Consider the following 9,887-nt stretch of genomic DNA (forward strand, 5'->3'; position numbering starts at 1 on the left):
CAGTGGATGATTTCAGATCATTCAAAATATTGCATGCTGAGTCAAGTGGTTTTAAAGGTACTCTTGTGTGTGAAAAAATCCTTATTGTATAGACAAGCTAAGAAGTCAATACTATGAACTCAGAAAAAAACTCAGAAAAAACTCAGGAAAAAAAACTTAGAAAAAAAAAATTAAGAAAAAAAATTAAGAATTTTCAATTCACATTTACCAGAAAATGCTGAGGCTAATCAACAACTCCACAGACTTGTTACAAATACATTCACATCTTGCTACTTATTTTGATCAAAGGAAGCCCAGGTTCAGTGAAAATGAACAACTGGGCATATGAAGAGCTGAAAAAAATATTTCTTGGTTTAGCAACAGAAGAGTCAGTGGGATGATTAAGACAATGAGATCAAACTTATATTAGTTTGGCAATCATATTTTAGGCTACTTGGAAAATTGCTAAGTCATTTAAAAGTTGAATATTCTGAGTGTCATGGTCTAGACCTTATTTCAGAAAATTAATTAAAACATGCCTGAAATTTTAAAACCCAATAACCTAACAACCAGAACTTTTCAGCTGGAAGATCACATTTCAGAATTTCTCAGTTCTGATCACAATGAATATCAAATGAATGAAGTGAAAAGAAAGGCAGCAGGCAGCATATTTAAAACCCTCAGTGCTGCAAGAAAAAAAAAATTAATGTTACTTAGTGCAAATATTTCATATTGTCAATTTAAGAGCCATGTGCACTCTGTAACAATGTTTCTGAGTTCATCTGATCATACATTGAACTTGTGCACTTCAATCTCTTAATAATTTATTTTACTCTTACACCCAGATTTTATGTGAAAGATGCTTTATTCTTTTAGTTACCTAAAGACCAGCCTTAAGATGAGGCTCACTGAAGAGCAATGCTCTGGAATCTTCATTCCAATAAGCTTGAAAAATTGGCATGACTATAAGTCAGTTTTGTACTTCTACTTCTCAAAAAAAAGGAATTCCACTTCCCAGAGGGAGGTATAGAAATGCTGTGCATCATAATTAGGACTGTGTAACAAGAAATGTGAGGCATAAACATATTTACTGAAAAATGTAAATATTGCAACAAAGTGGGTTGGGCACCTGGGTCTCATCTGGATTTCCCAAGAACCAGTTCTAGTACACAGGTAAACACAGGTGTAGATCTTTTCAAACTTACAGTATGTGATTCTAAAATTACATGCTAAATCATCTTGTAATGGCCACTTCAATCAACAGCTGCACGAGCCTCAAAAATTAATTAGAACACAATTACTTTTGGCAATACATGAGGAAGTTTGTATATACGCACACATACAAGCATATACATAAAATAAAAATATATACCTGGAGAGAAAAGCTTTTTAGAAAATTATGGTAATCGGGATATGGAAACAGATAAACCAAAATGGAATGGAGGGATGGCAGGGAATCCGTGGAAGAGAAATCACTTCTAGATGATGATTGAAAGAAAAAGTGGTGAAAAATAGAAATGTGAAGTGGCTCCGTAATACTGTTTATTTACTCAGAAAGGATGCATGTCTAAATTGAAGATGCCTCTTTATTGGCTAAGAGGAGAGTGAGCTTTATGCTATCAGGACTTCTTTCATGGCCTTCTTCCCATGATTCTGTGCAGTATATCAAAGCACTGAGCTGGGAGTCACAACCTTTCAGGGGAGGCTGAGTTCCAAGGTTCTTGGTACACACACACTTTCCAGAATTAGCTCTCCATGGACCCCAGGGCATATAAGAATGCTTAAAGATTTGAAAAGCCACCATGAGGTAGGATTTGTGCTTTCCCAAGTGAGGCTTCTAATTGACTTCATGATACCTAAGTTACTGGTAATTCAGAAAAATCAAGTGTAGTCTAACATTTTAACACTGATCACTGCAGATAAGGTGATATAATTTGGAGATGTTGAAATTCCACAATGAACACAGAAATGGAAACAGAACTTAGTACAACTTTTTACATGGTAGATGCCATTTTAATAAATAACTACAGCTTATGTCAACAATGGGAGGGCCTTGGAGGAAAGCGGGTGATGAGAGATGCAGGTGAAAATTCCAAAAGTATGTTCAAAGTGAGCCGTTACTATTTAATGAATCTACAGCCTCCCAGGCCAGCCTCCTATCATAACCTAATACAGTGTTCACACATCCCTTATGCCAAGTAACAAAAGTTGGCAATTTTAATGGGCTGGGGCTTCCTCTGACCACTGGCAGGGGCCAGGGTGTAGGGATACCACTGCCCTAAGAATGTTGCATATTTAAAACAAGTATCCCAAAGACATACCAGCCTATGAATTTTATAATGAAGTAAAACTCAAACTTCAAGGTACGGGGCTTCCAATACCGGCAATATTTATAGGGCCAAATAACAGCATTTCCTACCTGATCACTGAACTGAAGTCACTCTGTCTTTCACACAGAAAGGGGGAGAACTTTGGAGCTCTTCGTTCGGAATCCTTCGGTCCCATAAAAGTCTATGGAAAAAAAAAAATCAATGAGTCCACCCTATCACTTCATCAGACGTACCCAGCAATGTTAGAATTTTCTCAGCTCCTGACTTCCTGTTTTGACTAAAGTACATGGATGATTAATGGCGCAGGCCTTTTGGATTTTCACTCACACTGCCGTCAGATGCTTCTCATCCCCTTCATGACTTCCTCCAGGTTCTGTTTTTATTTCTAGGTAAATTACTCAAATGAGTTGTTCATACAGTTAACGTCCCTCCCACTTCCCGCCCCCAGTCCAAAGCCAAGTATAATAGTCCTGCCTTTGCACACTTTGCCACCCCGTAGTCAATTTCCTGTTGAAACAACATGGTAGCAGTTTTTGACTCCACAAAATGGGTAATGTGTCATAAAATAGTTTTAAATGAGAAGGAGAGATCTGTATTCTAGTCATTCCTCCATCAATGAGGGATGCTGTGACCTTTGGAAAGTTGCTCAATTTTCCCCTGATTTGATTCTATAAAATACAAATTGTAATAGGCTTTATTTCATGATGTCACAGGAATAGCCATATATGTATATATATGTATATATATATATGGACATCAGATCTGTGATAATCCTTTAAATAGTTTTAAAATTTATTCATTTAAATTAAATGATTACTTTTCAAATTGCAGACCTCTCAATTCACCAAATGATTTCACCTTTAAAAAAAGGAGTTTATTTTTTTGAAAATATAGGGTTTTTTTTGCTTTTCCTAAGTATGTCAAAGTTAGTTTGTGAACAGATAAGTCTTATGAGCCCCAGAGACTATAATAAAAAAACAAAACATTTGCAGTAGGTTGGTACTGAAACCTGCTGTTCTCTCTCCCAGTTTTTCCGATGTACTTCAAATGTTCAACTGTTTAGCAGGCTCGGATAACTTAATCAATGAAGCTCTTATTTTTGGCATTCCAACATTCCAAATTAAAATTACATTATATTTTTTTGGGAAAACCCCCCACCAGTACCATCTGTGAATTGAATGGTGTCATTACATCAAAGTACTGCAATTAGAACAATAGGGTAAAATTAATGCCAATGTTAAGTACAGATGTGCCAGATATGATGGGTAGTTGATACACAATTCAAATTGACAACCACGTGCAATGTGGAAAGTATCCAGGCATAACCCCAGATCCAGTTGGCCAATGGATGTCATGATTGCCTCACAGAGAACATATTTAAAAGAGATTTATTTGGCAGTAAGAAAAAGTTAGTTTCAAAAGACCGTAGTCTATCCTAGGTTACTCATACAAAGCTTTTATTATCTCAGGGTAAAAATGGGCCCACAGAAGATAATCCAAAGGGAACATAACATTCCATAGCCAGAGAAAAAATTCCCATTTTTTTCAGGAATATAACATTTGGTATTTTCATTACACGGCAGATCATATGGCATTATTAGTCTGATGGTGTTGCCTTTTCATTTTTGTAGCTGTGACAAACTATTAGCTTTTGCATGCAATGGGGGTTTCTTAGTATAGGTTAATAGGATAATACATTTTATTATTTAGGTTCACCATCTGTAAACTCAAATTTTTAGAATAGATGATCATGGGCTAGAATTCCCTTCAGTTTAGGATGTTCTAATGTTTGGTATGAATGTTAATGCTAAAATGATGGTTTTACTTACACAGTCATAAGATGTTTAATCTCTTTCATTTCATGTTGATGTGTTTGACAAAATGTGGTACTAAAAGAAGAGATGTAAGTTGTTCAACGTGTAAGAGTATTGATGAGTCAGTGGGCTATCTCTATCTGCTCCTTTTTTTTTTTTTTTTTACTTTCTTGACAATTTCTTTACTTGAAATGTAGAAAGCAGTTGAGCATAGTTTCTAAACAAAGAAGAACTTCTAACAGGGAATATGTAGATATTACGTATTCTCCTTCCTCGTTGCAATATGTAAACATTCTGGGAAAAGGGCGCACAGATCTTGGGGACATTTGCTCAGGAGCCACAAGGATCACAGCCTACTAATTCCATGTTTCCCACAAGAATGACAAATTGTTCTTCATTGTCTTCAGGGTATTCAGGGGCCATGGAGAATACGTAGGGGCCCTGAAGACTCCCCAAACTGTTCACAAACAGTTGTTTCTCTAATTTGCATAATATACTGTGACAGCCGCCTCTAAGATGACCCCCAATCACCCTTGCCTCCTGGTATTCACACCCTTGTGTGGTCCCTCCCACAGTGAATCAGGTCTCTATCAACTCTTAACTACAAATGGTAAATAGCATTTTTTATGTTACAATAATTTTGCTACTAGATCCAGAAATTTTTAGCAACAAATTTAAAACAAACATTTTTCTGTGAATAGGCATAATTAACCTATAAGCCTCATAGCAGCAGCTTTTATTTAAGCAAATAAGTTTCAAAAATGAGACAATATTTATAAAGCAAGGACTGCAGTTGCTAGGTCAACAATTATATGGAGGTATCAACTGATGTGTTTCTGTTCACAAAGGCTATCTTGAACTAAGGTCAGGATATATTTCCATGGAACAAAATATTGCAGTCTAAGAATAATGGCATATCCATGTTCTTTTCTGAAATGCCACATTTCCACATTCTTTTCCTTCATTATTGCTCAATTTTCTCAGTCTTTTTTTTTTTTTTTCCTGGAATTTATTCCTCTTTAATGCTGAATATAAAATCTGAGATTTCACCAATGCCTTTAGAGACAAATGCATACAAACCAAAATCTAAAAACAATAATTTTGCAGCTCAAAATGGGCTCTGACACTTTAGAAAAGATGTTAAATGAAAAGCATTTCTAGAAAAAGCAAAACCCTATACAGCAAAATCAAATTAAAAAACAAAACAAAACAAACCAGAAAGAGTCTTTGGTACCTTTCAACAACAGAGGACAAAAGTAAGTTTAGTTTATTATTAAATTCATGTAATATAAAAACATCTATGTGGGAGTGTTGAATAAATCTATAAAACAGAAACAAATCTAAAATATAGTAGAGCCTGAGAGAAAAAAAAATCTTCATTTTCTCCTCTTTGATTTTAATAGAATACCAGAATCTGGAAAAACAAGTACTTCCCCAACTAAATTTTCTTCTGGTCTGCATATACCTAGCAGGATGGCACTCTGTATTTTATCTCATTTTAAAATGGCATAATTTGATTTTTAGCAGCACATTTTCTTTGCCCCAACAAGCCTACTATAGGAAATAAAAATTCTGTCTTAAAATGCTCTTGATATTACATCTATGTCTGCAATTCCCATCCACTTCTTTCCTAGATTTTTAAGACTGTGATTATCCAGATCTAAAGGCAGCTAGTTAAAGAAGGGATGAAGAAAACCATTACATGTTTGGAATTCAGCTGGTAAAACACAAGTAAGGACACAGTATTTTCTGAACATGGTGTGGTCCCAGAGGGCAATACCTTAGGACTCTGCAGAGCCTGGGTACTGAGGGAAATGCCACACAATGTGCTTCTAGCTCGCTCATAACAAGTACAATACCAGTTGAAGCTGGTCTCTCCTATTTCTTTGCTGCTCCAAAAAAAGAAAAAAAAAGAAAAAGTGGGGTGAGGTAGATGGTCTGTAACTGTGGTAAATAATTTAGGTCCCCTATTCATCTAGTCTGTTTAGGACAACCATACGGGGCCTACTACAACCAGAGTAATTCAGAAGTTTTGAGACAAACAATTCTGAGTAGCTTTCTTGGTCTAGCAAGTATTGTATTGATCAGACAGCCCCAAGACTCAGTCTTACCAAGTTGCTTCTTGGTACTCACTGGCAAGAGTAGACAAAATGTAAGTTAGACCATTGCAACATTAACTTTAAAAAAATTGCTGTATCTTAAAAAAATAATTCTAAGTCTTCTTAGACTTTAACACAATATCTAGTTCAAAAAAAATTTCCTGGATAGTCCCCGGGATTTATCAAGTGGAATTTGACCTGGATCGTATTTAATGCCAACTAAGCAGTCATAGCCATGATTTTACAGCAGCTTTCCTTGGAGAGAAAATTGTGGATTATGTATCTGTTCCAGTCACGTAGGAATCAGTGGCATGCTTTTCTTCTGCTTGTAGTCCTGGGATGCAAATCTCAGGCTGGGATGTCAGCTTTAGCATTCAACAAGTTCTTTAGAATAGTCCACATTTAGCAAGTTGGAGGGAGAGAGAACACAGGTGACAGGGCCTAAATTCTTCTGTTCTTTCCATTTCTTACAAACTTCCTGCTCAGAATCTAAAGGGCAGGTCTCAGGCCCATCAGGATGCGAGAATAGCAGAATATCTTAGGCAGCCCTCTGAATTTATTCTATTCCCAAGTTTGGCAACTAAAAACTCTAAAAATGTGAGCAGGGACAAGGCTGCAGAAAAGGAGCCTTTGCCCTAATGAAGTAGACAGGTTCAGTGTTTATCAGCAACCACTCCAAAGGAAGGACAGATTTCACATGCCAAGTACAATTCAGAGTGAGTCTCTGACAGCCCCTTTCTTGTATGTACTCTGTTCTGAAAAATCATTGGCGTTCATATATGGAATGAAAACACGTAGCTAAGTTACTCTGAAAATCCAGGACTGTGCATTGGCCAGAGATATGAGCTGGCAGAGTCAGAGGACCAATGAAAAGTAACACAGGAAAAACAATTAAATTGTGCAGCAATATTAGTATCTTTTAATTTGTCTCATCAAGGGTTCACAAAATATATCTAACCGAGATCTTCCTTTCTCGAAAAATATGATCCCTTCGCAGAATATATAAGCAGCTATTAGTTAGGGGAGCTGCGTTTAAAAATATATGTGCACTTACACATAAATAAGTTGCTAAAGCTGAAATGCTTTCAGGTACGAGTCAGATTATGTCCTTATAAATTAACTGTCAGTGCACCTCTTTAAATATATCTTTTAAGCAATCTTACACATTAGGTGAAACTTTTCCTTTGTAAGTGATAAAGAAGCAAGTATTTTTTAAAACAGCAATTCTTTTCATCCCTGTCTCTCGGTTCTGATCACACACTGTTGCAACAGTGATTTCTGGAAACATCTGTAGAGGCTTGGAGGATTTATGGGGGTAAGAATTTCCATTACCAAAAGGAGGCTAGAATATCTAACTTTTTCTTCAGTTATGACAAGCACTGGAATATGATGTTTGTGACTCTGCAGCAAAGATCTTTAGCCCTTTGTCAACCAACATGGCTTTTTTTCTTTCTGATCAAAATATTCTAATAGCCTGGCAGACTAATTTCAAGGATACCACCTTGGCAGCCTGAAGAGAAGCAGGTGTGAGCAATCTTGGCATCAACTACAACCCAGGACAGATCCAGTACTTTCTCTCTGATGGTGCCACCCGCTTATCACTCAGTTATTCAGGAAGCACACCGGTAACAGGTGACAGTACCTCCTCCGGGTGAGTGAGGCAACTGCAGGCAATTCTGAAAACAAGAAAAAAAACCCACCATGGTCCTGATTTGGTTTAAAGCACTCATGCAATTCCATTAGACCCATGTCTTCCCAAAACACCTTTTCCACGGCAAGCAAAGTTACTGATAATGCATGTGGCTTCTGTCACAGTGATGCATTAGGTAAGCAGGTGTGTGCTGAGTACCAGGGGCGCTCCAAAACGCATCTCCGTCCTCTTCCACTTGTCTTCGCTAAGGTTCTGCCTTTGATGCCAACTGTGATTTCAGGCCTAAGAATGAAAAGACTGTGTTGCTTTCCTTGGATGCAAAGAAACTGTCATAATCTGCACAGTATCAGTCGCCATTAAATATCTGAGGTGGCAGAGGGTTGCCCCGAGCAGGCTTCTTCTCCGGCGGGATGGTCTTGTACATCCACTGCCTCTGCTCTTCTGACATCGTGAGGTCCACCTCCTCAGACTCTATCTTGTTGGCTTCCAGAAATCTAACCACATCCTGCTGCTGCTTCTTGATCGCCACGAAGCCCGAGGAGGAGGCGATGAACACGCGGACGACCACCCTCTCGCCAGGCACAGAGCTCCGGTCTGGGAGGATCGCAGGGATCCGGCTCCCTCCCGCCCGGTCTGCAGATCAATTTTCTCAGCCTTAAACAAAGTTTAGAGTGGAAAAGGGAACATAAACTAATGTAAACAAAGGATACCAAGAGGCATAAAGTCTCATCTTTTCACCACCCATTGTTACTAATCTTAAAATGTATCAAAAGTCACTTTGTAAGTAGTAGTAGAGTATATCATAACCTATATTGCTTAATATTTCCCCCTGTCAAATACAGTTTTCTTAAATGGCAAAAAAATACGAGGTTAATTTTTAATAACTTAGCATAATATATACTTGTTGAGAACATAGTATATACAAGGGGTTGTAGATAAACAGTGTTGACTGAATCTGCTCTCAATATGATTATCATCTTATAAGAGGTCCCAAGTAACTATAGGCAAAGCAAAAATGAAAGAAGTCACATAAGAGAGATAAGGAGTTTTAATGAGGGAAAAGTCACTTTAGGTTGGAGGGGTCAGGACCCTACATAGTACAGGGGACAGTATTGGCTGAATAGATGGCGAACCCCTGGTAGAGGAAACAGAATGAGCAAACCTAGAAAAAAGTCAGGAATCAAGAATCATTTGTTCATTCAACAAGGTGAGACATGCAAGTGGCTTGGATTAAAATGGCAGAGGTGAGGCTCTGACTCAGGAAAGACTGATTGTGGAGGCTGAAGAATTGGCTGATTATTAGGATGTGAGGTGTGAGAAATGAGGAAAAGTTAAGTTTGATTGCAATTACAATTTAGTGCAGATGAAACCCAAAGAACAACTGTTATGATAGAAAGAAAAGACCAGAAGTATGATTTGTATTAGCTCTGTAGGTCCCTGAATACCTTGACTATCCTCTTTTAGCTTCAACTAAAAAAGATATTCACAGTTCAGTTTACTGGGAAGGACTCTGTAGAGACGACCTTAATGACAACCAGAACCCTGGACACAAACAATGTCAGGAATAAATTATTCTCTGCATCCTCTCTTTGTTTGATGCTTTATGGGCTTTATTCTCTAGAACAGCTTACTCATATGACAGGAAGTTTCAAGCTTACAGCCTTGCAATACTGAGATCAAAGAGGAAAGAAGAACATTTCCTCAGCTCTTATTTGAAAAATTCAGGGAAGGACACTGAGTGGTCACATGACTATACCTGAATCATTTACTATAAACTGTTGTGAATCATATATTCATCCCTCTGGGCAATGAGCAACCCACATTCCTCTACACAAGCACCCACCTAGTATGAGTGGGCATTTTCCAGAAGAATGGAACAGGGGGAGAGGCAGGCAAAACATTAACTCTTAAAGTTAATTGATACTTAAGCCTGAAATACTTTACATATATGCAAATAATATATGATATATAAGTGCATTATATATACGTTATACAGTACATTATATACCTGGTA

The 9,887-nt window shown here is 37.5% G+C and overlaps 1 pseudogene across 1 annotated transcript; it reads right to left on the minus strand.

Annotated features, from left to right (window-relative positions):
- Positions 1-518: 518 nt before the first annotated feature.
- Positions 519-8,513, minus strand: LOC309640514 (SH3 domain-binding glutamic acid-rich-like protein 2 pseudogene; annotated as a pseudogene). The gene has a single exon. The product of its transcript is annotated as an SH3 domain-binding glutamic acid-rich-like protein 2 pseudogene (transcript).
- Positions 8,514-9,887: the final 1,374 nt, after the last annotated feature.

The sequence above is a fragment of the Balaenoptera physalus genome, assembly GCF_965194825.1.
Source record: "Balaenoptera physalus genome assembly, chromosome: 13".
Classification (NCBI taxonomy): Eukaryota; Metazoa; Chordata; class Mammalia; order Artiodactyla; family Balaenopteridae; genus Balaenoptera; species Balaenoptera physalus.